Raw genomic sequence first — 14243 nt, forward strand, 5'->3', positions numbered from 1 at the left:
AAGTTGCAGGCAAAGTAGGCTCAAGACAGGTATTTTTAAAAGTGGGAGCAATAATGTCATGGGTATGCTGGTGGGAATGATTCTGGAGGGAATGAGCAAGTGAGCATGCAGGAGGGAAGCGGGATTGACATCCTTAAGCAGGTAAGAGGGGACAGCGCGCCATGTGCGGGTGGAGAGGTTGGCTCTACAGAGGTGCGTGACTAGTTCATCTCTGTTATAGCCTAGGAAACAGAGGACAAGAGGGCAGATGCTAGTGGTGGTTGGAATGGGGTTGTCAGAGAAAAGAAAAACAGGTCATCAGTCAGGAGTGATGTGGAAGGAAGGAGTCAGGGGCCTGCGGAGAGAAGTGATGGTGGAAGTTGTCCTCTAGGAGAGTGGAGAGGGGTAAACAGACTCAGAACACAGAGTGTGAGAACTGGTGGCAACTAAGGTCCTCCTTGAAAAACATGGGCATGAACTGAAAATGAGATCGGTCAGAATGGTTCTATTTTTTTTTTTTCCCCAAATAAGCATGGAGTAAGTGGAGAGCTGGACTTAACCATGGCTGTGGCTTTGCCAAGACGGTACAACGAAATGAGGGGGACAAAGGCGTCAAAGGGATACGCAAGGGAGTGATTATAATGATTGACCATGGAATTTAACTTACATTCTAGAAAGAAGGGTTTCCATTTTAGTAAGTGGGAACATGTGAGGTCTCTTACTTTGCCAAGAGTGAGCTGTGGATGGAAAAAGTCTGAGACTCACCGCCTGGAGCCATCATTAACTCAGTGACTCCCCGATGATTTAATGGCAGTGACCTGCCTCCTGAACTTGCTCTCGAGATCAGCTTGCCAAGAGAAGGGATGCAGGGCAGGGGCTGGCCGTGGAACAGGGAGGTAAGGGGCTGTCACATTTCACCAAACTTGCCATGAGGCCACCACGGAGTGCCCCACTCACCCCAAAGACAAAGTGCTTCCTCCCCCATGGCAAGCCTGGCCTCCTTGGGAGCAGCTCTAGCAGTTAACTCTGACCTCAGCCAGGCCTCTTCCAGGCAGTGGCCTGTCCTGCCTCTCTTCTTAAGGTTGACCCTCCCACCACCCAGTTTGTGAGCCCCACCTCAGTATGTGTCTTTAATTCCCAGGGATGTCTGAATCTCTGCCCCTGGCTTCTGTGACCAAGTCCTTGTCTATTCTGCTCTACTCTTCCCACCCCAACCAGCCCTGCCACACACCCAGGCTGGACCTCACCAGCCCGCATCATTCCTGCACATGTGGTCCCAGGATTCTTTGGCCTGGCTTCATCCACTCCACTAGCAGTCAATCTCTAGGCCTGTTTCAGGATCATGATGATAAAATTAGTAGCAACTATACAGTATAATCACTGATCTAGCTCACTGCTTAGTTCCCCCCAAACCAGCACAGTATGTATAGGAGGTACTCAGTGAATACCTGAGAAATAAAGCAATAAATGAGTAGCATCTATCAAGTGGTTAAGTCCCAGGGACAATCTAAGTCTTTTTCCATGTATTACCTAATTTAACTCTCCCAACAACCCTCTGTAAGAAAAGAAATGATACTGTCCTAATTTTACAGATAAAATTTTATAGATAAGGAAATTTAGACGCAAGGAATCACAAACTTAATAAATGGCAGAAACAGATGTAGAACCCATTCTTTCTACCTTTAAACCCAATATCCTATATTTATTTAGCCAAGAGAGTCCCCAGATCACTCTGGGTCCACTGAGTAGAGAAGAAGGGTTAGAAATCAGAGTCCCTCACCAGTCAAACTATATATCACGACACATGGCATAGCAACAACAAGCCCCTGGCTTGGGCCCCAGCTTTGGGAAGCCAGGCTCCAGTGCCTGATGGCCCAATCTCCTCAGATAGCTCTGCCCAAGAAGTGTCAGATGACAATCAGATTCCTGGACAAGGACTCTAGAAATTCCTCCACTAGTGACCACACTCAGTCTGTTCCCTATACAGCTAGTCCCACTGTGTGTTCCAGGCAGATGTCTCAGATATGAGGTGGGACTTCAGTAAGCTGGCAGCCCAAAAGCCTGAGACTGATGCAGAGACTACCAGTTGTCCCCAAACATTAATTCCATTTTTCTTTAATAATAAAACTCACAAGCTTTAGATGGTAGAAGGCTGCACAGCCAAGTTATGAGCAATAAGATGACTCCAGAAGTAATGTACTTTTTCTAGATCCATGGTTCTTAACTGAGAGTGATTCTGTCTCCCAAGAACATTTAAGATCTACAGATGTTCTTCATTGTCACAACTAAGGAGCACTACTGTGGGTGGAGGCCAGAGATACTAAACACCCTACAATGCACAAAACAGCCCCTCACAACTAAGAATTATCTGGCCCAAAATGTCAACAGTGTCAAAGGTTGAGAAATTCTGTTCTACATTATTCCCTTAAATGGAATGCACACAACTCCCCCTCATCTTTTCTTCCTCTCTTCCAGGCCACAAGTTGAGGAAAAGTGGGGGCAGTCACCTTAGTTTAAGAAACTACATGCTTGGGGATGGCAGAGTCACCGTAACAGCCCTGGATTGCCTACCCCTATTAGTACCATAAGAGAGAAATCATCTCTCTTGCTTCAGGCACTGTACTTAGGGGTCCTTTTGTTATAGCAGTTTTTCCATATACTAAGGTTTGTACACCTTGCCAAGGTCAGTCTGCAATAAATTCCTAGAATTGCAAATAGCTCTTTTTTCTCTCTCTGCATATCCTAACTGATAAAACAGACTTTAAGAGGGCAACAACATGGAACCCTTGATATGGTTTCCAAAGTTATAAAAATATACCAGTCTCTGCCCTTAGACCGACCTTCCCAGACCATATCTGGTGCTTATCTGAGATGATCTCTAATCCTGGGTTAAACAGGATTTTAATTTAGCATAACTTGGTATAATTCTTTCTCTCCTATTCCCTTTTTCCCCTCTTGTTCTTTCTTTCCATAATATCCTGTGGCAGACCAAGTAACATCCTCCACCAAGATTCCTACATCCAAATCTCTAAAATTTGTGAATATGTTGTATACATATTACAAAGGGAAATTAAGGTTTCAGATTAAATTAGGATTCCAATCAGCTGACAAACTATAGAGGTTTTTCCTGGATTAGCCAGGTGTCCCCAATGTAATCACAAAGGTCCTTATAAATGGAAGAAGAAAGCAAGAGAGGCAGAGGCAAAGTGCAGTATAAGAAAGACTTGACTGGCCATTGATGGTTTTGAAGATGGAAAGGGCCACAAGCCAAGAAATGCAGGCAGCCTCCAGGAGCTGGAAAAGAACAGGAAACTTATTCTCTCCTAGAACTTCCAGGAGGAACTGCAGCCCTGCGGACACCTCTCAGACCAGAGACCCCTTTAGAACTTCTGACCTCAAGAACTCCAAGAAAATGTCTGTTGTATTAAACTCTAAGTGTGAGGAATTTGTTAGAGCAACAACAGAGAAAGAATATTCATCTCCTTCTCCCTTCCTCTTCCTTCCTTCTCCTATATCTCTTTCCAATTTCGCTTCCAGGGATCTATTCATTCTCTAGGAAAGTCAGACTCAGGAAAGAGAACCATGCCCCAGTTGTCCTAGGTCTGGGCTCTTCTTGCGTCCACCAGCAGGACAGAATGAACACCAAGAGAAGGAGCAGTGGTTATGCTAATCCAGGACAGGGGCTGAGTTCAGGGATTCATAGATTCAGGACTAATTCCTCTTAAGATTTGAAACACATTTCATTGCACCCAAGGTCCTGCAGCAAGTCACCTAGTCTGCTCCATATGAAATCCAGGTCATTACTAAGATGGTCTGCTTCCAAAGGTGCTGTGTCCAACGCCAAAGGGACCAGTAGGCCACAGCCACACTCTATGGCAGCGGAATTAGCCAACCCTCTAATTCCAAAGTGTTTAGCTTTGGAGCACAAAAAGTTAAACACCTTCTTGCAACACATTGTAAACATGTCAGTGTGTTTAACATGTTAACCGTGCTCTGTTCTCCTGCCCATGTGTTTAGAAAAGAAACAGGTTATGATGTTTAACTAGTAAATGGATGTATGTGCTCATAGCAGCTAACACTTTTTAAACACTTGTGGATGCTTAAAATTATGATGTGTTTAAGATTCGTACACGCTTGCTTTTCTACACTCTTAATCCAATGAGTGCTTGCCGCACTTTTTTCTAATCGCAAGGGTTTGTCCACCTTGCAGGCCAGTCTGTTCCTAGAGCTGCCAATTGTTCTTTTTAATTTTTTTTCTTAGCATTTCTTTCAGATGCAGACCCCCTTTGCAGGGGAAAATACTACCTAGGCATGTATAAACAATGAGCATCCTCCAGAGGATTTCTGGAGCCCTGCTCAAAGGGGTTTCACTGGCATCAGCTGCAAGACTTTACCAATTCCACTATGTGATTCAGAAAATGAAAACTGAAGAGGCTCTGAGTCCTGTGCAGGCTGCACAGAAGCACATGGAGGAACTGGAGGGTGAGGCCAGGTCTCCTTGCTGCCCAGGGTTCTGTCTACTTGTCTTCCCCACCCAGTCTTTCCAAACAATAGCTGGGAAGGCCTCGGCTCCTGCCTCACTCTTCCTGGCATGGGCTCAGGTGCAATCATGGAGAGGGTGGTTAGGGGTCGGTGTCCATCTGGGCTCCTCAGGCCCTCTCTGCACTCTCACCCAGGGCTCTGGCCTCTCTTGTCCAATGACTCTCATCATCTCCACTATCTCCCTCATCCTCCCTGTGTTCGCCACATCTCCATGCCTTACTTTCAACCACAGCTCCTGCTGAGACCTCTAAATGACCAACAGACTCCTGTCCTAACCACCCGTTTTGTTGCCAATATTGCTCTCTGTCTCTAAGCTCCAGCCCCTGGCCTCGTTTTAGTCCTTGTTACTTCCTGTCCCAGGGAATTTAAGTATGCTGCTCCCTCTGCCTGAAAGCCATTCCTTTCTTGGTTCTCTTCAACTGGCTGTTCTGCACAGCAGTGGCTCAGGAAGGCTTTCAATCCAGGTCATATCCTCCTTCTCAATGCCATCAGATCACTCTTGGCTTCTCCTCTTGTAGCACCTAATTACCATTTATTTAGGTCTGCCTTCTACCACTAGGCTAAATTTCCAATGAGGACAGGGTCTATGACCCGTCTTGTTCACCATTGTATCCCAGCACCCAATACCTGACACATAGTTAGCACCTAATGAATGTTTGTTGAATGGCCAATGGGACTTCCAGCTATCCAGTCAGTCTTGAAGAAATGGAAAGAAAGGTTGCATTATGAGTTGGGGGCTGCGAACATAGTTTCCCACCTGGTGCAAACTGTTTAATTTCTCTGACTCTAAGTCTGGCTGCATGCCAGTTCGGCAAATGTTTATTGTTCTGGCCCTGTGTGTAAGGGCTCTGCTAGGCTCTCTTGGTGTTTGCAGAAAGAAAAAAAAAAATCAGTCCTTACCCTCAAAAGGTTTATAGTTTAGCATGAAAAAAATAGAACTTCAACATTAAAAAACCACAATTTCAAGGTAAACTTAATAATGCTCCAGGACAATTGGAAAGGACTAGAGAATAAATAGAAGTAAGAACTCACTTGCAAGTGACAGACTGAGAAAGTTGTACGGAGGAAGGGACATCTGGACAAACCTCAAAACAGGTAGGACTTCAGCAGGCCAAAGGTGGGGGAAATGATAAAGAATCTTCTCACTAATGCAGTGACATGAAAGGCACAGAGAGACAGAGGTGCCTGAGGAGCATCCAGGATCTAGCTCAGCTGCCATGTGTGAGACTCAGGAGGAGAGGAAACAGGAAAGGTAGATGGGTGTCACATCAAGAGGACAAACTCCTGATGTAGCAGGGAGCTACTGGACAGCAGTGAGCAGGGAAGTGACAGATGAGAGTTCCACTGTCGGGTGGTTAATCCAGTTGCTGGCATAGGGAGGGAGGATCAGTCGAAGGCAGTAAAGTCATTCAGGAGAGAAGGAGAAGACAGATGACAGTGAGAGGAGGCAGAGGCTGAGAGCAGGGACCTTTCGAAGACAGAAGCAGCTGGACTAAGAAGACAATTAGATTAAAGGCCAAGTGAAAGAGTGAAGCCCAGCAAAGATGTCAAGGTTGCAAGCTTGGATCATTAGGAGCAGGATGTAACAGACTGAAGAGACCAGAGGGTAAGAGAAATGGGAGAAATGGGAGGATCAGAGAGCATATTTAAAGCCATTGTGAAAACATCTGCAGGCAAAGGAAATGCAGGTCTTGAAACTGGAACATGGATTAACCGGTCCCCACCTGGACAAGTCAAAGGAGATGTGAACAGAAGGTACTCTGGGGCATAGGACTCACTTTGTATAGTAAGGCATGACAATTTATATGTTTATTACTGTAACAAAATATATTTTAAAATGTTTCAGAAGTGAAGATGGAGAAAGTACATCTACTCTGTCTCTCTCCTTAGAGACTAGAAACCCAAAATGTAGCGGCTGCTTGTATTACCAAGTGTTAAGACCAACCCACAGAGAAGCTGGCTGAAGGTCCTTGAAAGAGACATAATGACTTCAGGGTCAGGAGATAGTAGTGGCAAAGGAGCTGAATAATCCCTGTGGACACAGGAAAGAGAGAAGTAGGATCTTTACTCTCTCTGGCACAACTGGCCTCATCCAGCCAAGTCCTGACCAGGTGCAGAGGCAGGTGCATTTCCATCTTGTTCGTGGTGATCCCTTTCATCACACAAATTCTCATACCAAGTGCACATACATTTGTATGCACACACGCATGCACTTACTACTGATGTCTGGGTTCTATCTGCAGAGATTCAGACTGGTCTTCTAGTTTCATAGCACCCTTTGAGTTTGGTTAATGCGAATTATGCACACAGACCAGCAAGCAAGGCAGAGTGCCAGATTCACCATTAATGAATTTGCCAAGTGAATTCTACCTGGTAGAGACCCAGGTCAAAGAGAAATGAACAGGTTCCTGAAGGGAATCTTAGAAGGACAAAAGATCCCAGGCCCTCAAAACCAGTATTTTAAAAACATTTATCACTTACTTAGAGAAAAAAAGAAGAAGCTTATTTTATAATGAAAACAAATAGTCAACCTATTTTTATTAATAGAAACTATTCTAAGCCAGATTGTGGCACATGCCTATAATCCCAGTGACTCAGGATGCCAAGGCAGGAGGAGTTCAAGTTCAAGGCCAACCTGGGTAATTCAGTGAGAGCCTGTCTTAAAATTAAAAAAAAAAAAAAACTTTATTATTTTTTTGTATTGGAAATTAAACCTAGGGGCACTTTACTACTGAGCTAAATCACTGATCCTTTTATTTTAAATGCTGAGACTGACCTATAACTTGCAATTCTCCTGTCTCAGCCTCCCTAGTCACTGGGATTACAGGTGTGTACCACCATGCCCAGCTTCAAAATAAAAATTTTTATAAAAAAGATTGAGGATGTAGCTCAGGTAGAGCACTTGAGCATGCATGAGGCCCTGGGTTCAATCTCCAGTTTGATCAAAAAAGAAGGAAGGAGAAAAGGAAAGAACAAAGGAAAACCTTTTCTAAATTAAAATAGGATTTCAGACACTGAACGTGCCCTTAACACTTCAGTGCATTTGGAACAGGCTTGCGTTTTCCAGTTTCCTCAGCTCTCAGAAATGGACAGCATTAGTCTCTCATGCTCACTGAGGTCTGAGGTAACTTCTGTGGAGACAGTTACAAAGTCATATTCAAATATGATTTAAATGTCTGTTTCTCAAGCATTCCATTTTCTGTAATCCCGCTGGCATCAAGTGGTGGAAGGCTGGTTCCCTGCAGGCGGCCTCCCAGACAGGGAGTTGGTATTCTGTAAAGCTCTGTAGTTTTCTGAACCACTTAGCTTCTTGGGAGGTATATTAAAATATTTAAATTTTAGATAGCAAAATAAATCACTCATTTCCTGAGAATAGCATCACACCCCGTGTATGATTCAGTCTCAGAATTTCATCTGATGATGCCTGCCAGTCTGGGGCCCTTGTCAGCTGGATAGTCTCGGGACGGGTGGGGACTCCCACACTGCACAGCACAAAACAGGCAGATGTGAGTTAGCAAAGCACTTGATGGACGTGGGGCCAGTGCAGTAGAGACTGTTTTCTGTGCCTCTCGAATGCGCTATGTCCATGAGAGCATGGTGGTCTTTCCCAGTATGCACGAACTGTTGGTTCTCATCCTTTTGCTAGCACAGGAAATCGCTACTCCTCATGGCCCATAGAGCAGCAGAGAACACGTGCTGGCTGTGGCTGTGGGCTGAGAGAGGAAGTGACTCCTAGAGTGACGTAGTACAAGCCCATGCACGGTTTTCCCTCTCCCTTCCTCTGCCTCATTGATTAAGGAAGCCATGTGTTTCAGAAATACAACCCTCATGGGTCTCTGAGTTGGTTATATGAAAAACATTTGCTTTGCAGAGGATCAGGGCTGGTGTGAGTGTTAAGGAAAACTTGTGTGTTAAAACTTGGATGTGTGACGATCATGTGTGGAAATGAGACTACACCAACTTTTTTTTTTTTAGACATTTTAGTTCCTATAATGAATTGCTGACTGTATACATTTTCTATTGCTGCTGTAACAAAACTCAGTGGCTTAGAACAACACAAATTTTGATTTATAGTCATGGTGATCAGAAGTCCAAAATCAGTCTCACTGTGCAAGTATCAGTGTGTTGGCTGGGCTAGCTCTTTTTGAGGCCCTGCGGAAGAATCCATTTCCTTGCCCTTTCCTGCTTTTGGAGGTTTCCCACTTTGGCTTGTGAGCCCTGCCTCCGTCCTCACAGTCAGTCATGGGGCACCTTCAAATCTCTCTCTGCTTTTGCTTCTGTGGTCACACCCACGCTCTTGTCTTTCCCTTTTAAAAGACATTTGTAACTCTATTGGCCCAAAATCCTTAACCAAATTATATCTACAAGATCCTTTTTATCCTGTGAGGTAACATATTAACAGGCTCAGAGGATCAGGTCATAGATAGCTTTGGGGGCCATTACACAGTCTTTCACAGTGACCTACACATTGGCTTGTCCAGTATCAATCTGATAGTCTTACTATCAATCTGATGGGATATGGTCAGCAGCCAGACAGTTTTCTCCAAGGAATATGCCTCCGGGTTGTGGTTTCGGTCTAGGATCTCCTTCCAAGGCTCATGTGTTGAGGATTTGGTCCCCTGTACAGCAGTGTTCATGGGGCCTTTAGGAAGTCATTGGTCATGAGGACTCTGATCTCATCAATGGATTAATCCATTTACAGATTAATAATTTTATGGCATATGTTGGGAGGTAGTGGAAACTAGGAGTTGGGGCCCTAGTGGGAAGAAGGTGGTCACTGGGGGGGTTGCCCTAGAAAGGGAATTTTTGTCCCCTTCTTTCTCTCTCTGCTTCATGACTGCCAGGAGGTGAGGAGCTGTCCTCTGCATACCCCTCTGTCATGATGTTTTGCCTTGGAGCCAGACAACTATGGACTAAAATCTCTGAATCAATCAGCCAAAATAAATATGTCCTCCTAGCTTGTTCTTCTCTATTTTTCCTGGTGGTAGAAAGCTGACTAACACACTCCAGGATGCCCACAGCTATGCATCTTTCCTTTCCACACATGAGAACTGATTGTGGGGAAATAATCCAAGATGTTTATGAAGGATTACAGATTTTAAGAAAAATTGGAAACAACCAAATGTGTAACAACAGAAAAATGTGCAAAGAAATTCTAGAATACCCCACGTATGAATATTATGCAGCCATTTGAATGTTTATGAGAAATTTTTACAACTAAACCTTATCTAGTTTTTAAAGCAAATTATATATTTATATGATCTCAACTCTGAGAAGAAAATGTGTACAGGAAAAAAAATTGTGGACTTGTTTATTCTAAAATGTCTACAGTGGTTTCATTTTCTTTTTCATTCTTTCACTTTTTAAAATGTCTGCAAAGATCAAGGACTACTTTTGCAACAGCAGGGATCTCCTGGTGTTAATAATAGTTCACCAGAGTGGACGAGAGTAATCTGCAGGTCCCGGAGAACTGCTATTCATTAGGAAAGGTGCTCTACCGTCTGTCTGCAGGCACCTGAGGATTAGTGGCTGCGTGTGTTCTGCTTCCCTGTGTTCAGATCCGTCTGTCCTTCTACCTCCTTCCTTTCTGTGTATTTACCTTGAGGGAGCAGCTAGGATTTCTGCAAAATGCAGGGACCCACTGATCACCCTGGATGATGAGGTATAAGGTGAATAAGGTCAGAGATGTCACTTCAACAGTTACCACATGTTCCTGTTCAGTTTAGCAAGGAGATGATCAATGAAAGGTATTGGGTGTGGGTATGAACAAGTACACATCTTCAAGGGTGGCCAGAGACCAGGTAAAAACCCCAAATCTCAAGCAACAGCTCCACTGCCCTGAAGCAGTGCAGGCCTGAGAACAAGATGGAAATAAGTGATATCCAGTTTGGTAGAATGAATGGGAAAATGAGCACATTCAAAGGTAGCTAAAGGAAGTATAAACTGATGAAAACCATACTGTATAGCTGTAGGTAGTCTGCATCAAACTACAGGAATTTTTGTACCCTGTAGACCAGTATTTCCACTTCAAGAAGTTTATCCTAAGATAGGAAAAATAAAAATCTAAATGTGTGGCTTTATGAGTACCCCACAGTGGAATATTATGCAGCCATTAAAACCATGTTTGAGAAGAACAATTAAGAGATGATATCTATTATATATGGCCAAGTTTTAAAAGCAGGATATAAAACTGTATATGCAACATAATCTAATTTTGCAGGAAATAAATACATATAAACAGATAAATATATAAATAGTTGTTCTGTCACATACAATAATATGCTTTCAACTCAGCAATAACAGTTTTTCCTGATTGGCACCTCTAATTCTTTTTTAGAACAAGGCAGAATATGTAGCAAACATGCATGTCCCAGGGAATTCTGGCCTTGCTGCATGACTGCTAGAGGAGAACAAGCTTCATTTGGCCGGGTACATTTTATAAACTTAGTTTTTAAGACACAGCCTCATTATCAGATTAGTCATACTTCATAAATTCCTGCTGTGTATTTCTATAGGGAAACTTCATCCACATTTAATTTTCTTTCTTAAAGAATTAGCAAAAAGTAGACATGGACTTAGCTTGATTGACTCCATCTTGTATTAAGGGTGTCCGCATGCAGCAGGTTTGTCCATAATTCCTCTTTAGATTCCAGTGATGTGTCTAAGGCTGGTTTAATGATGGCTACTCAGCAGAACTCAGGATCAAGCAGAACAATGCCTCCCAGCCCTCGTTTCCCCACTGTCTGACTGGACAGGGGTGGTAGGTTGGTCCCACCGCCTTGATGTGTGAGGTGCCAGCTACGACTGATCTGGTACAGTGTCTCCTTTGCCCTCTTTTTATTGCTATAGCTGTGGAGAAGAGTCTACTTTTTCCATGACAAATGGTCACCATGGTGACCGCAGCTTTGCAAGACTTGGGGAGCCAACTCCAGTGAGCACTATCATTTTCCTGGTCAGGCCAATCTTCATAAAACACCAAGCTGCCTGTGCAGTGTGGCCTGAGTACAGGGACACCCCAAAAGCTCCCTGCTCTGGAGCCTCTCATGCCCTCTGCAGGTATCACTGCCTCCCATGAAGGCTCCTGTTCCTTAAGAAGAGATGGTAATCAGTTGCCCCCTTTAAGTGTCAATGGGCAAGTGGGACAGGATAGCTGCTGTGGTCTGGGGGTACACTGCACTGAAGCCCCAGCCCCAGACCCGTCCTCAGCAACTCCTCCTTCCTCCCCTAGTCTCCTTCCCTACTCATCCTCTGCCTGATCCCTGTGTAGATGTGCTGCCCTCTGTGTCAGCTCCTTGTCCTGCTGTGACTTCCAGATCATGGGTCTCCCTGCTGAGCCCAAACCTGGGCTCCTTCTGCCTGCCACCCTTGAGAAGAGTGAACCCCTTCACTGCCAAACACCTTAAAAGGTTTGAATCAATAGCTGATTACCAAGAAGAAGGGGGCAGGGGGAAGGGGTCCAGGGGAGACTCTGGGCAGCGGCAGGAATGATGCCAAACCTCCACTCTGCACCCCATGAACTCATGGCTACAGTGTAGTAATGGGGTTTGGCTGGGTTCCCTTATCATTGGCCTTCTTCCCTCTGGTTCTCACCCCAAAAGTCCATTTGCAAGGACACTGCTTATCTTAGACCATGAGCTCCTTAGAAGGTGGAATGGGTCTACCCCCAGCACAGGGCTAGACACAGCCATTTAAAGTCTATGAGGAGAGGAAGGAGAGAATAAGGGAAGAGAGAAAGAGGGGGAAAGAGGCAGAAGGAGATATGCATTTTCACCCAGCCTCCATGCCTCTGTTCATACTGAAACCTACAGAGGCTGCCACATATGAACTTCTACCTGTTTCTGCCCTGGCCCTTGCTGCTGTCCGCTCCCCTGGTCTCGCCATCTGGCAGTGCCCTCACAACCCAGCCCGTCTCACAGCTGCTTGCGCTGTGGCCGTCTGCTGCATGTGCATCCATCTTGGGTCCACACCTCAATTGTGCACTGTTCTTCTCACCTCCCTGTGGTGACTAATGGACGCTGGCTGCAGCTTTGATTGATTGAGTGACAGAGTAGCCAGGGTCTGAGGCACCCTAGTGGCTCTTTGGAGAGGAAAGGAGAGTCTAGGGCACATTCCAAGCCTTGTCAGCGCTGGCTTAGCCCCTTGTGGTGTAAAATCTCACGCCTGGAGCCCTGTACTCTCCTGGTGCCAGCTGCAATTTTATTGGTGGTCTGTGACTTCAAAGGCCTCCCCTTCTGTATGGCTGGGCTAGGCAGGCTGAGCAGGCCTGTGCCCAGGGCACTGAGGAATTCCCCTGGGGACCTGGACCCAGCCTTCTCTCTAGCCTGCCCTGCCTCTTTCTTTCATATCCATAAAAAAATCACTTTCCCAGTTCATTTTGTGGCCATGCAGATAGGGTGTAACCACCTATTTGGGAGACTTCATCAACCTACATGTCCCAGGTGTGCAGGCAAGACACTGCTGACCAAACATCTGTTCACTGTCCCAACAAGTTCCCTTAATTTTTTTTTTTTTTTTTTTTGGTACTGAAGATGGAATCTGGGTCCAATTTACTATTGAGCTACATCCCTAGTTCTTTTTTCTTTTCAGGCAGGGTATAGCTAAGTTGCTTAGGCTGGTATTGAACTTGCAATCCTCCTGCTTTAGCCTCCTGAGTCACTGGTCTATAGAAAGCTGCTGGTGTCTCTCTCTGGCAGTCCTGAAACTCAACGAAATGTTCAAGACGCACTCAGCATTAGAATCTCAACTCTGACATTTCCCAGCTGTGTTCCTTTGGGAGATCCCCAACCCCTCTGTGCCTCAGTTTCCTAATGGGGATTAGTTAATACATTTGAATAGTTCCTGGCACCTGGTAGGTGTTTTGGAAATGTCTGTTATTACTATTATGGTCATGCATATGCCTCATCTTGTTGACCGATTCCATGTGAGTACATATGCCCTGCCAACAAATGAGATGACAGTGTTCACTGTTTCTTTCCCCCATAACACCAACAGGCACACTGGCACACCAGTCCAGAAGGATGTGGTGGCAAGAGTGGCCCAGCTCCTACTTTGTCTTTCTATTTGATTAAGTGAACACGGACAAGTTTGTAAGCCCATGAAACCCAGGTCAATCATGGACAGAGGGGAGCTAAGAATAACCTGTTTTACCCAGTGGCATAGAATTTACATGAAGTTTAAGGAAAGTTACTAGTAAATAGGAACAAAGTAGAGTGCCCAAGCCCACAGGAGGCACTTGGTGCATGCTTGTTCTCTTGGGGCTGTGCACACAGTAGCTAAATAACCACTTGGTGGGATGAGGTCCTTCTGAAGAGTATACATTAAACTGGGCAGTGGCATTAGTCACTGGCTTCACCAGCCGCCACTGGCCACACCTTCTATAGTCGCCACACTTAGAATACACTTAGATGAGCTGACAGGCACGAACCCCTTGAGAACAAGGACTGCATCTTCTCCTTCACACTTGCTAGCATCTGGTACCACTCCATGCAAACCTCATCAGACATGACCCCAGCAGAAGTGGCCCCGGCTGTCTAAAATACTCTCCAGAGGAAAAGTAAGAGAAGCTAAAGAAGGAAAAGCCACCCTCAACCTACCCAGAATCTTGCTGGAGATGGAAACTAACGTGGATGGAAACATGACAGCAGAAAAATACACACTGTTTTGAAGTCTGCCCACCTGGGAGTCAAGCCACATTGAAAATCAATAAGGCATCAAGGCCGGGA

This window comes from Callospermophilus lateralis, chromosome 14, assembly GCF_048772815.1.
Source record: "Callospermophilus lateralis isolate mCalLat2 chromosome 14, mCalLat2.hap1, whole genome shotgun sequence".
NCBI lineage: Eukaryota > Metazoa > Chordata > Mammalia > Rodentia > Sciuridae > Callospermophilus > Callospermophilus lateralis.